We start from the raw sequence: 18,939 nt of genomic DNA on the forward strand, positions 1-18,939 counted from the left end.
AACACTGAATTGGCCAGCACTTTGATCCGAGACCTCCCAGCCTCCAGATCTGTGAGAAACAAACTTTTGTTGTTATAAGCCATCTAGTCTACAGTATTTTGTTAGAGCAGCCTGAACAAACTAAGACACATGGGATCTAGAAGCATTCTGTAATTTAGCAAAGACTTTAGTTGATAAGCCATTCTGAGAAGCTTCAATTATAGATCAAAAAAAAAAAAAAGCATTCCAAAATTTGGAGGAACACTTATAGCAGTTTAAATTAATGAAAGCATATCTATAGAATAAAATAGGAAGAAAAATAGAAGAAAAATATTTAACATGATTCAAAGGTGCTCATACATTTTTAGTAACATAGACACATTATAAAGTACAGTAGATAGTACAGTATAATTCCTTGGTTTAAAAAATACATGCACACACACACACACACACACACAGACATACACACAAAGGCTAAAAAAAATGTAAATTATATAACCAAAATGTTATCAATGATTTTCTCTAGAGGGTAGGATTACAGAATTATTTTACTTTTTTTTTCAAATTTATATGCATTTAAATATATTTTATAGTAAACACTTTGCAACATATGAACTTATTTTTTTAAATAAAATATAGTAAAATCATTTCAGGCTGTTTTCAGTGGTAATGTAGCTTAAGTCTGTGAACACAGGTCACTCTTCACTCCAAAACACATCACCAAATTTCTCCGAAATGTAAAAGAAAACCCATGGACATTCAATCAGAGACTTTTAGCAATTTAAAACTGTCTTAGTTTTCTCATTTATAAAAGAGGGGCTAACATTTAACTTTCCATGTTTCCTAAAGGTTAAAGATGCCTTATCTTTATCTAACTATTGTAATTAAATAATGTTAAAAGGTATTATTCATTCAAAAACATTTATTGGGCATCTGCTCGCAAACACTGTCAGGAGAAAGGTTAACAGAAAATGCCAAAGTAAACTACTCAGTTTGGTTTTTTGAGAATAATTTTCATAACTGCTTGAATTTGAAAATGAAAACACATTATTTATATAGATACACCTCAGTTTGTGTATATTCTTGCCTAAAAAAGAAATAACCAGTTTGTACCACAAATATAAGAAATAATAATTGCAATCTAATTACATGTTGGTAAGCCTTAATATAATAATTACTAAGGTTTAGAAAAAAGCATATTTGAAATCAATTTGGACTTTGATTTGAAAGATTTACTTTTTTTCAATCTCAATGTGGTTTTCTTTTGTATTAAAGTAGTGCATATGTGTTACATAAAATTCAAATAATAGTGAGAAGTGAAAAAGTAGTTAAAATCCTTTAATAGGTAATCACATACTTTTCCAAACATTTATATATGTATATATAATTATTTGTAATATATGTGAATATATAAATAAGTATAAAGGGGTTATACTAAACTCTTTTTGTAGCTGCTTTTTGATATTCATATGTCATAAATATCTTTTCATAATAAATATAAATTCACATAATAATTTTAATGACCACTAGTATCCAATTACATGAATATAACAGATAAAATTTATATTCTCCACTTAAGGTGCCTCTATTCATCACTATATAAAGTTGGGGGGTCCTGGTAATTTGGACTAAAACACAAAGGAATTATTTTTATTTCAGTGTTTGCCTAAATTCTGCAGATAGCAATTCAGGTTCAGCACATATTTTTCTTATACATATAAATTATGGGACGATATTGAAAATGTGTGCATCTTAATTTGCTAACTTATAAGAGCTGGAGTGTTTTAGAGATAGTGAAGTACAAAAGAAGTAAAGTGGCGTCAGGGGAAAGCCTTGAAGCTCTGAAAAAAAACAGATGCTGTCTCACTCTGAGCACTTAGATCAAGAACTATTAGATGAAAAGGCACCTTAAAAGGGTGTATAGTCAACCCAATATTATGGGCCAGGGAATAGGGGGCTATATTGGGTAAGTGGCTTTTGTGGTCACACAGACAGTGAGAGGAATACGGAGGGTCACAACCAGGAAGTTGTACTTCTGACTGGAAGTACAACAATCTTTCAAATATACTACAGCACACATTATCTTTTACCTTCCTTTAGCCAATGCACTTCATTTTATGTTACCCTTGATATGTCCAACACAAATTCAAAACAAGATTATTAAAATATTATGACTATTTGCCCTTGACCTGAGAATGTTTATTTGGACAAAGGCATTTATGAGAAGTAATACATCAATCTCTGTGCAAGGCATTTACAGACATTTTTAGCACATCTTTTTTTTTTTTTTAATGCTACTCCAGCGTTTCCAGCTCATCAGATTCAAAGCTTTCTCTCTATCAGGAGTCAGTGTATACTGCTACCTGAATCTGTCTGCTTTGATTGAGGAGGTGATTTGTGTAACCATGGAGTAAGACACTGTGGTTTTCTGCAGCCTGAAATAATCCTCATCAGAAAGCAAAACTGCCTGAGTAACTAGGATAGATGTGGGGGGAGGCAGATATTGGTCTGTGGTTCTTGGTGACAAGCTATGTTGGCACTAGTGATGCCAAATATCACTTAAGGTAATGAAAACATCTAGTAACATGGTTAAAATGCTTACCACAGCTTATAAGAGGCATGCCAAGCTGCAAGAAGGCTTCTAATGATGTTGTCACAGAGGAAATGAGTCCATAGCTCACCACTGCCTCCCACAAGGGGTGGCTGCTACGATTTCAAGATCTGGAAAAAAAAAAAGCCTTTAGTTGGCAGAGCACCTGGGCTTGCTTTTAGAAGAGATGCTGAACAGCATAGTGACAGGAAAGCACTGATAGCCAAATGTGGCTTCTCTATGATTGAATCGTATATTTACAGGAACTTTGAGATTATCTAGTTATGCCTCTCAGATCACCTAGCTGTACAGTCTCAGAGGAGACTGAGATCCAGAGTATTAAAGAGAATTAAAGGACTAGTCCAGCCCTAAACTCAAACGTAAAAACTGTCTCCTCAAAATCAATACTTTCTCCACAACACTCTGAGATGCTAAAATTAACTAATTAATTAAAAGAGAGTTCCACAGGTATGAGACTAACCAAAATGTTTACCATCATTCTATATCCAGGAGTTTGAAAGGCTCCTACATTAGAGGCTATTTCCTCCAAGTTACTGGGTCTATAAGTTGAAGAAATGACTCCTAGGTTATTAATGGTACCAAAGAAATATCTTTGTAGCCTTGCTGTTTATTCACCTGTAGTAATGGTTATCTGAAGGGTGTACTTTTAGCATGATCATTTTTTTTGTGAAATAGAATGTTTAATTAACATATTTTAACAAAATATGTAAAATTTCCTAATCAATGAATTGTATTAAATATAGAATTGTATAAATAATCTAGAAAAGTCAAATAATTCAATGAAATTAGATAATTTCAGTTCATTGTTTTAATCAATATAACCGTGATTTTCTCTGCAGTCTTGGTTAGAAAATAGGTAGGATTTATCCTAAATCTGTCCATGGTACTGAAACTTCTTCTAGCAATATAATGGAGCATCACAGCAGTATTATGGTAGAATTCTCTTCAAATAATTTTTTCCAGCTTTATTAAGATATTATTGACATATAAGATATGTAAGTTTAAGGTGCACATTGTGGTTATTTGGTACACATGTATATTATGAAATGATTACCTCAACAAGATTAGTTACCATCTCTATCCCCTCACATAATTATCTTTTTTGTGTGTGATGATAACATTTAAAATCTGCTCTCTTAACAACTTTCAATTTTATAATGCAGTGTTGTGAATTATATTGACGCTGCTGTACATTAGGCACACTGACCTTGTCTATCTTATAATGGAAGTTTGGACCCTTTGACCAACATCTCCCCAATTCCCCCATCCCCTGGCAACCACCACTGTACTCTCTACTTCTATGAGTTTGGCTTTTTAAGATTCCATGAATAAGTGAGAACATACAGTATTTGTCTTTCTCTGCCGGACTTATTTCACTTAGCATGATGCTCTCAAGGTTCATCCATGTTGCAAACGGCAGAATTTTCTTCTCATGGCTGAATTATTCCATTGTTCTCTACCCATTCTTCTCTCAGTAACACTTATGGCTTTTCCATGACTTGGCTATTGTGAATAACACTACAAGGAGCATGGGAGTGCAGGTATCTATTTGTGATCATGATTTCATTTCCTTCAGATATATACCCAGAAGTGGAACTGCTAGATCATATGGTAGTACTATTTTTAATTTCTTGAGACACCACCATACTGTTTTCATAGTGGAAACAATAGTGTACCCACAACAATTACTAAGTTCACATATTAATCATCTAACTGCTACTGATCATACAATCTGAATTTGATGGAAACTGGTTTTAAAAATATAGTTTTCTCTAGTGTATACATTTTAAAAAAATCTGAAAGAGTGTAATTCAAACTGCAAACCTAAAATTAAATTATTTTATTTGTTTTTAGTTTTTCCACAAACACAAAACACCCTAATGTAAAATAAATCACAGAATTTTAGTGTTGAAAATTATTTTGGAAAATTGCAAGACTTTATTTTTATTTATTTATTTATTTATTTAATTTATTTTTTCCAAAGGGATTTTTTTTAAATATATCTTTATTGGAGTAAAACTGCTTCACAATACTGCACTAGCCTCTGTCGCACAACAAAGTGAATCAGCCATGTGCATGCATACATCCCCATATCCCCTCCCTCTTGAGCCTCCCTCCCACCGTCCTTATCCCCACCCCTCTAGGTCATCTTAAAGCACTAAACTGATCTCCCTGTGTTATGTGGCTGCTTCCCACTAGCTAACTATTTTACATTTGGTAGTGTATATATATCGATGCTATTCTCACTTCTCCCCAGCTTCCCCCTCTCCCATGTCCTCAAGTCCATTTTCTATGTCTACTTCTTTATTCCTGCCCTGTCACTAGGTTCATCAGTACCATTTTTTTTTTTAGATTCCATATATTTGCGTTAGCATACAGTATTTGTTTTTCTCCTTCTGACTTACTTCACTCTGTATGACAGTCTCTAGGTCCACCCACCTCACTACAAAGAACTCAATTTCATTTCTTTTTATGGCTGAGTCATATTCCACTGTATATATGTGCCACATCTTCTTTATCCATTCATCTGTCAACAGACACTTAGGTTGCTTCCATGTTCTGGCTATTGTAAATAGAGCTGCAATGAACATTGTGGTACATGACTCTTTTTGAATTATGGTTTTCTCAGGGTATATTGCTGGGGTGTATGGTAGTTCTATTTTTAGTTTTTAAAGGAAACTCCATACTGTTTTCCATAGTGGTTATATCAATTTACATTCCCACCAACAATGTAGGAGGGTTCTATTTTTAGTTTTTTAAGGAAACTCCATACTGTTTAAACTGAGTTCAATAAATATAAATGATATCAAATGCAAAATGCCAATTATACCCTAACTTTTGTATAATAATCTCCCATGGCCACCAAACCCTACCTTATACCTGACTTTAGTCTTAGGTGGAAGTTCCTACCCTTCCCCTTCTCTCAATGTTAACATATCTCTAGTGGTATAAGTATTTAATCCCTGGACTGGACACTTCTGCCCTTCATTAGGGATAGAAGTTTTTTTTCTAGTACCATTTTTGCAGCCACAATGGGCCTTGCCTGTGCCCTGAGAGTAACAGGGTTTACTTTCACTCTCACAGAGCTTTGAGGTTTTTACTCCACATGAGTGAAGGGTCTGGCCAGAGGGTAGGGTTTCATACTTTTCCGGCAGTAGTAGTTGACCACCTCCGGCATGTCTGCGTCACTAAGGTGCTCTCTCTAGTCTCCTGCCTTGCCCCTAATCATGCTTATTAGCACGTGCTATCGGACAATGGAAAGGAGTCTGCAAGGATGTGTAAACTCTTCCTATACCTGGAATCCTCCACTATTCCAGTCTAGCATACCACCTCAACACTAGATTTTTGGCAATTTGTTAAAATATTGCTGATTTCTTCTTATATTCTTGAATGACAGTCACTCTCTCCTCCTGTGCTTCCCACAGGTGAGTCAATCCATCCATCCTTCTCTTTTGAGATGCCTGTCCCTCACTTAAATCCAGGCTACTTAATTGCCCCATGATTTCAGCTTTTGATTGACTCAAGAAAGGTTATGATTTTTCAGTCTATCTGACTTTTATTCACTGTTAGAATACTAAACCTAGGAGATGCTACTTTCTATAACCTAGACAGAAGGAGACATCACTTGTCTTCTCTCCACTTCACTTTGTGAACTCCATTCATAATGGTTTTCTTGAAGTTCCTCTAAAAGTTCATGTCTCTTTCTACTTCAGAACTTTATGCTTAGTTTTTTCTTTACCCAGGACATTCTCCTTTCTGCTGTGTCACTACCTGATCTCTCAGCCCCATCTCCTTACCCGTTTTTCCTACTTATTTTATGGTGATCTTTAAATCTTGGCTGAAATATTTCCTTTCTGACACCATTTTAGCTATGCTTGGTACCTCTACTGTATGCTCTCATCGTGCCCGATATATTTCCTCTATATAACATTTTATAATTGTAACTGATTTTCAAATTCAAATTTTCCTATTGTCTCAGACTTTTGTCAGAGGCCCCAAAGGTTGAAAACAATAGGTTCTAAATGTTCATACATTCTAAATTAAAGTTCTAGAACATTTATATATAAGATGACTCTGTCATTTATCATCTAAATTGGAACTTGTGAATAAAATAGAATGCTATTAAAAATTCAGCTTTCACCACAGATGTAACCTGGTATTATCCCAAGTAAATAGGAATACAAGTTGATTTTATAGACCAAATATTCCCCCTCCTCCCCCACCCCCGCACCCAAGCCCTATATTGAAACCCTAACTCCCAATGTACTTGTATTTGGAGACAGGACTGCTGAGGAAGTGAAAGATTAAATGAAGTCATGAGGTGGGGCCCTAATCTTATAGGTCTGGTGTCCATATAACAGAAGGAGACACCAGAGGTCTTTCTCTTTCTCTACCATGTGAGGACAAATTCAGAAGACAGCTATCTGCAAGCAAGGGAGAGTCCTTACCAGGAACCAAACTGGCTAACACCTTAATCTTCAACTTCACAGTCCCCAGAACTGTAAGAAATGTATTTCTGTTGTTTAGGCCACAGAGCCTATGGTGTTTTGTTACAGCACCCCTAGCAGACTTATACACCTACCTATAAGGAATGCTTAAGAAAGGCATTACTAAACTACTTCTGCCAGCATTAGACCATCATTCACCTATAGGATACAACAGAAAAGGTCAATTTGGAGACTAAAGTAGACTCTTGAACAACACTGGTTTGAACTGTGTGGGTCCACTTATACTCAATTTTTTTTTCAATAAATACGTACTACATGATCCAGGGCTGGTTGAATCTACCGTTACAAAACCGCAGATAGGGTGGGCCTATGTTACACATGGATTTTCCACTTTGAAGAGGGTCACTGCCAATAACCCTCACATTATTCAAGGATCAACAGTATTTGGAATTTATTATTTGATTATTTGGGAAAAAAACTCTTCATGTGCTGTGGTTTACATAAGGATATAAGCAGGTTCTTGAGACTCTGTGCATTTACTTGAGGAGAGACAGACAGAGATAGAGAGGCCGAGAGTAAAAGAGAGAGAGAAAGAATGCAAATAAAAGCAATGGAATTAAGCTGCACTATCGCCAAAGACAGAGCACAAAAGGATGTTTTCTTGAGTAAAGAAGTGACCTCAGCAGAAAGTACCTTAAAGTACCACTGGATGCAAAAGCTTGGTGAGAGGGAGAACTGGGGAAAGAGTGGAGATTTATGCCAGCCTGATGGGAAGCCACCAATTAGAAGAAATTATGGTTGGAAGGCCTTAGCAGAAAAATCTCTAAGGAACACACAAAAGCATCCACCAGAGAGAATATGCCACAATTCAAAAGTCTTATTTATGGATTAAAATTTACTCATTAAATATGACTTTTCCTGTACTTTATCACTCCTCCACTTCCCCCCTTTTACCTACCCCCTAACTCTAATGGTTCCCAAACTGCAGTTACATAGTTGGAGAGGGGGAAAAGCAAGGAAGGGAGAAGTAATCTATAATCTCTCTCTTCCTCTCTGTAGGTCTCTGAGGATAAATAAGGTCTGAGATGGAGAAGAGAAGATTTAAATGGTATGATCTTTTGTTTGTTTGTTTTGATAGTCTACTAGACTGGAGTTTTTATTACCTAAACAAAAGAAGCTATATAATTATTAATGGACAGTGACTAAAAGTCCTTTGAATCCTACCAGAGTTTACAACCTGTATTAGGAAAGAATATTAAGGAAATGGTTTTCAAGGAAGTTTTGAGAAAAGATAAAGATTTCAGTGCTTATACAATACAGATACAGCTGATTACGTGGTCTTTTAGATATTTATAAATTGATTTTTTGTCATTATTTGGTTAACTGATTTTCTCCTTGATTCCAAGCGAGAGCAGTGACAGTATCTGGTTTGCCCATAGCAGTGTCCTTGGCATGTTTGCTAAATATTTTGAATGACTGTATGAGAGGGCTCCAATTATCCATCTTTGTAATTCATTACTAAATTGTCTTTGGTAAACTAAGCATTGTTGTCTTTCAATTATTGAGGTTAAAATGTAATTATACGCTGTTTCCAAAATCTGTGGGTTTTTTTCATATACACATTTTTTTACATTGTGGCAAATTATATGTAAGGTAAAACACAGTTCAGTGGCATTAAGAACTGATACATTCACAATGTTAATGCAACCACCACATTTCATTTATCAATTCATCTGTCAATGTACACTTGGGTTGCTTCCACCTTATGACTATTGTGAATAAAGCTGTTATGAACATAGGTGTACAAATATTTGTTTGAGTCTCTATTTTTACTTCCTTGAGTAATACCAGAAGTGGAATGCTGGATCATATGGTAATACATTTAATTTTTTTGAGCAACTGCCCTAATGGTTTCCATAGCAGCTTTACCATTTTACATGCCCATCAACAATGAACAAAGGTTCTAATTTCTCCACATCTTCACCAATACTTGTTTTTTTCTGTTTTTTGATAATACCCATCCTAACTGGTGTGAAGTGATGTCTCATTGTGGTTTCAATTTGCATTTCCATAATGATTAGTGATGTTGAGCATCTTTTCATGTGGATATTGACACTTTGTATATCTTTTTCAGAGAAATGTCCATTCAAGTCCTTTGCCTATTTTAAATTTTTTTTGGTGTTTTGATGTTGATCTATAAGAGTTCTTTACATATTCTAGATATTACTCCCTTATGAGACTTTCATTTGCTAATATTTTCTCCCACTCTGTGGGTTGCCTTTTCACTTTCTTCATGGTGTCCTTTGATGCACACAAGTTTTTAATTTTGATGAAATCCAATTTATCTATTTTTGCCTTTTGTTGCCTGTATTATTTGTGTCGTATACAAGATATTATTGCCAAGTCCAAACGCCTTCTAGGGTTTTAGTTTTAGCCCTACAGATATATCTTTGATCCATACTGAGTTAATTTTGGTATATGTTATAAGGTAAGTGACCAATTTCATTTGTTTGCATGTGGATATCCAGTTTTACCAACACCATTTGTTGAAAATACTCTCCTTTCCACATTGAATGATCTTGGCACTGTGTCACTTGACTGTATATGTGGAGGCTTATTGCTGGGTTCTCTATTTTATTTTACCAAAATGTGGATTTTTTTAAGTTAGAGTGTATCTTCCCTTAAGAAGCAAAATAATTACCAATGCTAAGGTAAAGGTGTTTATTTCACTTTTCCCTGGAACAGGAGAAATTAGGAGAGCACCACTGGGATCCAGGTCCTGAGGAATGAGGGAGAAGAAATTGAAAAAAAAGCCACAGAAAGGAAGGGGATACTGCTGGCGTGGGTGGCCCTCATCTGTAACTTGATTTCGGTAGGCAAAAGTTTGTTTGTGTTCTTATCTCCTCCCCACTACAAATTCTCCCTCTTCTTTTCAGTTTATTGTTGAGATATCACTGCTGAGGTTGGTACCAGGGACAGCTCCTGACTGGCAACAATGTATTGGGGTGTCAGGGAAAAACCCGAACGAACTTTTTGGCCAACCCAATAGATCAATTAGGTCTTTCAGCACTTCTCCTTTTAGATGCAATCTCCCATCCTCTTCTTTCATTCCAAACTTGTATATATACATCCCTATGTGTGTAAACTAAAGAACAAACAACCTGATATCTATTATTTGAAGGAAAAGCAAAAGTTTGTAAGACAATATATTGGTTTTTTGCAGGAGCCATTCAATGATATGTGTGCCATTCAATAAGATATGAATGTGAATAGCTTTGAAATCTTTTGACATCTAGGTAGCTGCAGTTTTCACAGGATTATGCTTCCTCTTTAGTCTACTTGTACTAGTCAGAGTGTCACTTACGCCTTTGATGACAACAATGACAGCTGGTAGAGAATGACAATAGAAAAGTGGTTGGCGGCTGAGGCGCCTTAGGTTGGACTAGTGTCCTACATGATGACAGTGATAAAGTTCTGGCTGTCAGCAGGGTATCACCACCCCCAAAGGGGTACAGACAGAAGCATCTGAGGCAGATGAAGGAGGGAGCATCAGAAAAGCATCCAAGAAAGATCAGAAAGATAAGTTCAGAAAATATAGCCTGAATAATTTTTATGATTCCTTTATATTAACAGAGCTTAATTTTTTTTTTTTTCTGGTGATCTGAATGACCATTAAAAGCTCTACAGTTTGGGTCAATTTTAAGTAACTTGAGAAATTAGAGATAAGTAGCTTTGGGGGGGTAAAAAAGAGTCTAGCTGAGTCCTGATTGAACTATGTAATGATATAATTGAAGATCCAGTCACATCTTGCTAATAAGGAACAATTAGAGCTCAAACACTTGAAACCTGGAGATATTTTATTTAAATGCACAAATAAACCTCTTCTCATATCATTTTTTTTCCAGCAAGAACATGGATACACTCACTTAACCTTAAGAGGTAATACAGTGACAACTTTAAACAGTGTGCGGTAGATTTTTTTTAATGATAGTGAGCTATACACATGTATTGATATTTCCGCCTCCTCTCTCTACAGTGCTCATTATCATGATACTAAAAGAATGTAAATGTTGTAAAGCCTTACTAAAAAGGAATGAGATATTTCATTAATTTCTTCATAGAGGGAACAAATCAAAAGCAGGACAGAGGAGCCTGCAGCCTAGAACATGCAGAAGGCCTGTAGAAAAAATAAGCCAGGCACAGCTCCTGTACTATTCCATCTCTGAGAGGGCATAGAGGACAGAATGAGCAAGAGAGGGCAGCATGGAGCTGAAAGCAAGTGATTCATTGAAGTCTACTTTGTTTTTTCTCTACAAAGAAAGAAAATAATGCAATCAGCAAAGCCAGGGCAAACAAAATCTGTCAAAGAAATTGTGGTCCAAATATGAGGTGCATTGATTAAGACATGATTTAGAGAAATTGTTGGGAAGTGAGAAAGAATTGTAAACAGAGCTCTTTTCCTTTCATAATAAAAGGAAAAGAATTCCTTTTCCTTTCCTCATAATAAAAATAAGAATTCCACAGACACTAAAGAATTTAAAGAATTAAAGCCATGAGGCAATAGGAAAAATACAGGAGAATGTGTTTAGGGCTTTGGGGTAAAAAAGGCCATCCCAAAAACTATCCATAAAGCGAAAGCCAAAATGGATCAGTTAAACTTGATTAGAATTAAGATAAAATTTTGAAAGGAGAAAGAATGTGGAAAAAAGCTAGACAATAAATGGTAGCCGAAAATATGTGCAACATTTGTGAAGCAAAGGGCTAATATTTGAAATTGTTTTTAGAGATAAAATAAGGCAAATAACAAGATAAAATTAGAGCAAAGTATATAACCAGGCACCTTGCAGAAGACGGATTTTGAAGTTGTTCAGTTTTCCCTAGTGCAAACAATGCTGCAGTGAACACCCTCTTACACATCTCGATGTTCACATGTCCAGGTGCTTCTCTTTAAGATACAGTGCAGTGGATTACTGGAGGACAGTGTGCACGAGTTTTGTTTTTTTTTGTTTGTTTTTCATTGTTTTAGCATTTAGGGCAATGCTACCAAATTCCCCTCCAAAATAGCTGTGTTAATTTATACTCCTTCCAACACTGCATCTGAGGGTCCATTTCCTTGTATCCTTACAGGTTTTGCCTCTTTCTAATATAATGGTTGAATATAGGCTCTTGCTAATAGATTTTGTTCTTCCTTGATTACTAATTTCTGCACTGAGTGGATGATTATTTCCTCTTCTAAGAATTATTTTTCTTATTAGGGTATTTGCTACCTGGATTTATCTTGTCCTTCTTTTACAGTATTCTGTAACTTGTTCTTAGCCTTTAAAAAATTTTTTGCTTGAAGCAGAATGGCCATCTATCACTCATAATCCATCAAGAGAGGGTGGCATATGCATGTTATCTAGAAAAACAGAGCTAACCAAAAGAATACTCCAAAATGAAATGATGAAGAGTGGCTGCCTTTAGGATAGTGAAGGTTAGGACAGAAAACTGCTCATTTTTATGATAAAACCCACTGGGTTACTTGATTTTTTAAAAAAATATTCATATATTCATTATTTTAGATTTATAAAATTGTCAATTAATGGAAAGAACAATCAGTATATGAAAAAATCCTGGATATAACTTTTATTTCCTGTAAGAAATTAACCCCATCTAAGCCTCAATTTCCTCATATGTAAAATAAGAATAATAATGCCTACCTCATAGCTGTGTTAGGAGAATGTCTAACCATTATTGGCCTATTTTCTCTTCCTTCTCCTTTCAGTAACTTGATCTTCCTTTTTCAAATAATCTGTTAGATTGCCATTCAACTTTGTTAAATTGACACTGAATCATCACGTTTATTCATTACCTACTGGGTATAAATTAATATTTTAAAATGCTGTGTGTGTAATTTCCCATCAAGGACATTACAATGGGGACTTCCCTGATGGCACAGTGGTTAAGAATCCACCTGCCAATGCAGGGGACATGGGTTTGATCCCTGGTCCAGGAAATCCCACATGCCACGGAGCAACTAAGCCCATGTGCCACAACTACTGAAGCCCGTGCACTCTAGGGCCTGCGTGCCGCAACTACTGAGCCCACGTGCTACAACTCCTGAAGCCCACATGCCTAGAGCCCAGCTCTGCAGCAAAAGAAGCCATCGCAATGAGAAGCCCGCACACCGCAATGAAGAGTAGCCCCCGCTCAACGCAGCTAGAGAAAGCCCACACAGCAATAAGGACCTAATGCAGCCAAAAGAAAGAAAAAAAAAGGACATTACAATGATGTTGGAGATAAATGATACAATTGCATTATAGATTCAAACCAGCACTTTGAAGCAACAATAAGAAAAATAACCATACCTATATTTATTAATCACCACAGGCTATAGGAACTCATATTCAACATTAGAGGGGATGCTGAGATGAGTAAGACATGATGCATGCCTTCAAAGCGCATACATTTTAGAAAAGAAGATACGAGGCAGATGTTAAAAAGTACTGTTAAAGATGAGCAAAAGGAAATGCTTTGAAAAAGGGAAAAAGCAGGAAATTATCTATCTGTAGAAATCTTGAAATGGTAATAATAGCCATTTGGGAGGGCCAATATGGATAGGAAGGGTTTTGTTAGCTAGAGATATAGGAGAAGCAAATGCTCCAGAAAAACAGTGGCCAGAAAGGCTTATAGCATGTATGGAGAATGGTGAGAATTCCTGGGCTGCATGGTAGGAAGAGGCAGTTGGTGATGACACTGAAAAAGGCTGCTGCTGAATTGGAGCACCTGTATGCTTTGCACGTGGACACCTGTCTTTTAGGCCTGTGGGTGCCTCTGCTCCCTTCTGTGGGTAACAGCAGAGTTATTTTCTTCAGAGTGCTTCACTCCTCTTACCTTGGGGTCCAGTTAAGATTATAAATAACGTTACCATTCATCCTTCTCCCCAAGAGGTAGACATACAACCCCACGTAGGCCAATTAATCTGTCACTTGGGAATCTGAGCCTTGACCAAGGAGGCACATGGACCAAAGGACTGCTGGAGCTAAATCAACTTCAGCACCTACATGCAAAGGTTCTGAATCCCACCATCAGAATCTGCCCACTTTCTGGTCCTTCCCAAGGCCCCACTTCTCCTTTACTTTAGTAAGCCCCTTAGTATCCTTACAATAAACTTCTTGTTTGTGTGTGTGTGTGGGAGGGGGGTAATAAAGGTTTTGTTTTTCCTTTTGTTTTGCACAACTTAATCAGAATCACCTTCTGTTGACCATGAGCAAGAAGTTCCAACTGACAAACATGTCTAATGGATCTGAACATAATTTGCAAACGAGGAGCAGTTAAAATTTATTGAAGAGTAATATGATAAAGATGCAATTTAGGAAAAATTGAAGTAACAAGGAATTAGAATCAGAGTACAGGCAAGAAGAAGTGCAGTGTTTTGTGGAATTAAGAGGACTATGAAGGAGTAGAAGGCTATGAGACTTTATGGAAATAAAAATAATATAGTTTGGAGGAATGAACACTAGACATTATTATAAAGAAACCTGAATTTGAATGCCAGTTCCTGCCCAACTTCTGCTTGTTTAGGCAAGTTTCTTACACACACTGAACCTTTATTTCCAAATTTTTCATAATGTGGACAGTAATATGCCTTCACTGTCATGTTCTGAGGATTTAAATCATAGTATATACTAAGTGCTAAATGTCATTTCTGTCATATAATAGGTGCCGAATTAATTCGTTCAAAAATTCAGTAGGACTTGGTAAATGATTGTATCTGACATATGAAGTAAGAGGCAAAGTCAACATTGACATCAAGCTTTTGAATCTGAGATACAGTAGATGATGACAACATTCAGACCAGGAAGAGAAGTTGGTTTGGAAGTGGGTGAGTATGAAATAGTGCTTAAAATAAAAAACTGAATTTTTAGCATGTAGTTTTTTTGGGTTTTTTTTTGCGGTACACGGGCTTCTCACCGTTGTGGCCTCTCCCGCTGCGGAGCACAGGCTCCGGACGCGCAGGCTCAGCGGCCATGACGTATGGGCCCAGCCGCCCCACGGCATATGGGATCTTCCTGGACCGGGGCACGAACCCGTATCCCCTGCATCGGCAGACGGACTCTCAACCGCTGCGCCACCAGGGAAGCCCTAGCATGTAGATTTTTGAGATAACCAGGGAATCATTTTTTTCAAGACTTAAGAGAATGCTGAGGCTTAAAGAAAAGAACTTTAGAGATCCTTATAACTGGAAAATTGAAAGACACGGTAACCAGTGAGTGACTACAAAAAAAAGAAAAAGAAAATATCGATGGTGAATTCTAGTATGTGCTTATATAAAGGAAGAGTGAAAAAGGAGAGTAAGTAAAGGAGACAAAAGGGAACATAACATCATAACAGCACAGAAGCCAAAGAAAAGACTTGTAGAAACAGGGTTTTCATACTTCACTGACTCAAATGTCTCATATGCTACAGAAAGGACAAGAAGTGTGGAGATTAAAAGGAATCCATTAAATTGTCCCATTAGTGAGTCTTCTTAGAGATTTGTTTCACCCAAGTCATAAAAGTAGAACTAGATGTCAGGGACTATGAGAATAATGCCTCTTTTATGTATCAGAAGTTGTTTTGGGAGTGGCATAGGGTATAGTAAAAAAGGAAAGCAAAGGAAAGCTGCCCACAAATAGAATAATCAGTACTAGAATAATTAGAACTGATCTGAGAGTATAACAGCAATTATACAGTTTAATGTAGGCATCCAAATTAATGTGTGAACAAATCCTACAAAAAGAAAAGGCATTTAGAAGCCACATACTCCAAATGCCAACACAGTGATTCCATTATATCTCTGCCAATGTTCACAATATTGCAAACGTTTGTAATTTTTTAATGATTAAAAAATTTTTATGTTAACAATAAATTCAAAATAAACCACATAATCGTAATCTTTAATACTGGAATTTTCTGATCTTGGTAAACATTGGAAATTAAAGACATATATTTACAGAATTTCCAAGACAGTTAATTCCTTTCTTATGTCAGCTTTCTCTAGAAATAAACTCCTTTCTCCTTCCAAAGACCCCATCAGGTTTCTTTTCATCATGATAGCTCATTCTTTTTTTCCATATATATATATATATATATATATATGGAATATATATGCATATATATGAAATATATATACACACATATGCATATATATATATATATGCTTATGTGTGTATATATATATTTAGCTCTCTGTATGCAACATTATATATTTAACAATGGGGTCATTTCTTAAAACTCATATTAAATAATGCACTTTATATTTCGCTCATTATAAACTCTCAAAAACCTGCAGGGTAACAGAAGAGATGTTAGCAATCATCTGTTCTGAACCGAGGAATCAGTGACTGCATCAGCTCTTGCGCAGGACTTCTTGGTGTCCTTGCTGGGAGAGCTTGAACTAAACCCTGACACTGGGAAAGACGGTCCCAGGTTGTCCTCTGCGTCCTTCCATGGATAACCATGGACTGAATCCACGATTTGCATTTTATTACCTATATGCATCCGTTATTTTCCTTGATAAATATTCAGAAGACAGAAAAAACCAAAAAAAAAAAGGTAATTAATAACAATACATAGAAAACTCTCAATCCCCATTTAGAAACCTGGTCACATCCAGTTACTTGCATGAGCAGTTACTAATTTTTTCTGAGAGAAAAAAAAAAAGTGCTAGATTTTTAGATACATTGCTATGATATTTTCTAGAGAAGATGAGTAATTATTTTAAATAAGACTCCAAGTTAAGTGTTTTCTTTTTCTTCTTTCTCATGGCTAGATCCCAATACCCTTGTGAACTGAAATCTAAGGTATTTACAAGGAATTTGGCAGTAAGGCCTAGGACTGAGTTCTAGTGTACACTAACAAAACAAAGGACATAATTCTTAGCTGATTCAAAAATAAATAAAAGTTTTTGATTCTATCATTGGGTATTTAGGGCCAAAACAAAGTATTTGCATTAGCAATATTTTTAAAATATCAAATTAACAGAAATACCTGATCTGATTAATTTTATTTTCTTGTTAACTTCTTTCATGCACTTATCTATTCATTGATTTAGCTAACTTTTATTTTGCACTAAATATATTCTAGATAACTGGAAAAGTACAGAGAAGGGAAACATGCTGCCCAAAGGAGTTTATTATTAGGAAAAAATTCACAAAGAGGAGCCTAATGAAACCAGGTCTGGAAGAAAAATAAAATGACATTTCCTTCCACAAAATAGGGATACAACTTTCTTCCTTGTCATTGCCTCTGTCTCCTAAATTCTGGTTAAAAAAAAATGAACAATAACAAAAATAATAATAATTAAATCTTTGTGAATACTCAGTGTATGCCAATATATGATTTGGTCACTCTGGTCTCATGAACTAAATTTGTACAGTAAAATTTTATTTATGAAAAACGTTTTATACAAAAAGCTTTGGCAGAGAGTCTCTACTGTGAGGTCCACCAGCTTGTGGTGACACCATGCTTTTTGATGCATCAGGCGTTTTGATTCCACAAAGAAACCATAATTATGTGTGTGTTTTAACCTAAGACCCAGACAAGTACCTCTTAACACTGAAAAGCTTTTATAACACAAAAATGTGAAATTAAGAGCTCAAGTTTTCTATGCACTCCCCCATCTCTGCTTACCTACGTCTCCATTTCTGTGTTTGTTTTATCTTTAGGATAATAATAAAAAAAAAAAACAGAGTTTAAACTGTATATGTAATGAAAAGAAATTAAAAGTAAGGAGAAAGAGGGTGTAGGATGTGAATGTCTAAGACAAGTGTTGGCATTGTGCAAACAACGGAATGATTTTCTGGGAGAAACAGCTCTGTCAGTTTCCTTTCTTATGGCAACATGTTTAAAAGTGACATGCACATAGAGATGTCTCCCTGGACAGCTTCCCTGGTCTGTGAGTGGGCCCTGTTCACCACTTCCTATTCTCTATGCAGCCTGATGATGATAGGCCTTGGGTTTAGATTTTCAAAATCTGAGCTCTGGGCTCATGTCAGCTCACTAGTGAGTCCCTTTTGTTTCAACATTTAGAAAAACACCTGTATTCACTTCTCAACCAGGAAGCACAAAAGCTGTGCTGGTACGGAGGCATGGTTCAAGAAGTTGCAGGTAAACCGTAGTCTTCCATCTTTCTGACACATGGGTGGGAATTCACACTATGGATTTTTTTTTTTTTTTTTGCAGTACGTGGGCCTCTCACTGTTGTGGCCTCTCCCACCACGCAGCACAAGCTCCAGACGCGCAGGCTCAGCGGCCATGGCTCACGGGCCCAGCCGCTCCACAGCATGTGGGATCTTCCCGGACCGGGGCACGAACCCGTGTCCCCTGCATCGGCAGGTGGACCCCCAACCACTGCGCCACCAGGGAAGCCCGCACTGAGCACTTTAATGAATTCAACAAAGCATGTGTGCAATGACTGAAAATTTTCATTTAGATGCAAGTGTAGGAGTGTTCTCAGGCACAAACATCTCAAATCATAGGATCTTGTCTCCCTATATCCCTACTTTAATGTTTTTTTAAACTATAGTTTGCAAACCACTAGTAGATGTAGACATAAACTAGGTGGGGTGGAACCAAATTTTTCCTTTCACCAAATAAACAAAGTAGAATAGAAAATAGCAGAGTGAATCTCATATAGATTAGTAAACAGAGTTTCCAAAATCTTCTGATTCACACATGCATGCCTGTGTGTGCATGTGTGTGTGTGAGTGTGTATATCCCTAACTATAAAGAAAACAAGAAGAGACCATATCCATTCCTACCATAATTAGCTCCTAATTAATACTAGCTTTTCCTGAAATTTATACAAACCCATTTGTCCATTGTTTGTCATTGATTTATTTTTTTAGATTTTTTAAAATTTATTTTTTTCGTTTTTTT

General features: G+C 36.2%; 1 long non-coding RNA gene across 1 annotated transcript in view; it reads right to left on the reverse strand.

The window, feature by feature from the left end:
* Nucleotides 1-1,141: 1,141 nt before the first annotated feature.
* The window catches only part of LOC111174892 (uncharacterized), a 203,934-nt gene continuing 186,136 nt past the window's right edge, over nucleotides 1,142-18,939 (reverse strand). Inside the window, exon 3 of the long non-coding RNA XR_002644584.3 lies at nucleotides 1,142-2,700. This is a non-coding gene — a long non-coding RNA (uncharacterized LOC111174892). The remainder of the gene's footprint in view (nucleotides 2,701-18,939) is intronic.

This window comes from Delphinapterus leucas, chromosome 13, assembly GCF_059928025.1.
Source record: "Delphinapterus leucas isolate spDelLeu-1000000601 "Yukka" chromosome 13, BTC_Dleu_Yukka2, whole genome shotgun sequence".
Lineage (NCBI taxonomy): Eukaryota > Metazoa > Chordata > Mammalia > Artiodactyla > Monodontidae > Delphinapterus > Delphinapterus leucas.